The sequence below is a fragment of the Cyprinodon variegatus genome, unplaced genomic scaffold, assembly GCF_000732505.1.
Source record: "Cyprinodon variegatus isolate N-32 unplaced genomic scaffold, C_variegatus-1.0 Scaffold1677, whole genome shotgun sequence".
Lineage (NCBI taxonomy): Eukaryota > Metazoa > Chordata > Actinopteri > Cyprinodontiformes > Cyprinodontidae > Cyprinodon > Cyprinodon variegatus.
The window spans coordinates 66,120-67,625 of record NW_015152130.1 but is presented as its reverse complement, the minus strand read 5'-3'; positions in this window follow the sequence as shown (position 1 = coordinate 67,625).

Sequence of the window (1,506 nt, the reverse complement as noted above, 5' to 3'; positions counted from 1 at the left end):
ACTTTTTGCAAAGAGATATTTTTTTTATGTTACTTATAATGAAGCTCAGATTAATAATTTGACTTACCCTTTGTAGAGATGAAGGAGTCTATTTTTGTATTTTTTTTTTTGACTTATTTGAACTTTTCTCTTTCAAGGGAAACAAAAAGGGTAACTGATAATGATAAGAATTAAATATTTACATTTTCAGCAAATAGATATTTTACCATAAAAGTATCATCATGGGGAAAAACAGTAAATCTTTTTGCCAACTAAGATATGATTCCAGGACTCTATTTATTGGCAACATATTTTAGCTATCATAATCCTTTCCATGATTTTTCCATCTATTATAATCATTTAACATTGTCCACTGGCTTAATGCAGTTGTGCATTTTTTGATATTATTTTTAATTTTAGTTTATTTTTTTTTACTTTCTTTACATTTATTCACAATTTTATTTTCTTAGTTTTTTTATATTCATAAATTTTCCTTTTTTATAATATCGATTACACAAGGATAATATCCTTTTATAATCGAAAGGATGGACTGTTGGCAGAAAATTTTTATCTTTCTCTCATTATATATTAATATTCATATTTCCTCTCTATAAAAGTTTTCACTCAGCCTGTTTCACCTTGAAGGCCACACCATTCTCTGCAGGCTGGTGTTTGTAGACCAGACAGCTTCTTCCATAACAAACCAGATTCTTTCTCAGGTTTATTCATCACATGTTACTGTTTAACCAAAGTGTCTGTAATTAGTTTTGACTCTGACTGCTTTCCATTGTTGTCAGTAAGGAGGAAAGAACGCTGCTCAGATCAGAACAGAGCAGAATGCTGCCATTAGGTCTGCATGATGACTGTTCTCTCTTTGCAAAGACATGAATAAATGTGCCGACTGAGTGAAATCCATCGACCTCCGTTTATTTAACCAGGGTGAATAGTTGAATACTTTTTTCCCACGACACAGGTCAGAAATGAACACTCATCTAAGCTTCAGTTTCTTCTAGTTTTATTTAAAATGGTGACTAGTTTTTTCATAGCTTCCCCACAGTTGAACCATTGCTGCTCTGTCTGCGTTCGTTTCCCGGACCGGTTCTGCTTTGCTCGGCTCCGTCTACTTTACTTTCCCTGGTTTCTGTAAAATCTATCTAAACTTGGGCTGCGGCGGCGTTATCTGCCCTCATTGAAGCGGTGTTTGGGATGTGGCATCGGCGCGCCCATTTCATCTCCAGCTGTGGCGCCATGCCTGCTCTTAATGTTTTAACTTGTATTGTGTGATTTTTATTTCTTTACTTATTTACAGCCCTTTTGTTCCTTATTTAGTTGGGCTGATATTGTTCTTTTTATGATTGTTATATTGGCTACTCTTTGTTTTTATTTGCAGTTGCTGAGGCCCGGTGGCGGTGTTGGAGTGGTGACGGTGTCTTCCTCGTGTGCGTGCTGTGATTCTTGAGTTTAGGTTGTCTCACACCGTCTGGTGTTAAAGGTTTTTTTTTATTTGCTGTGTTTGGTGGATGTCGT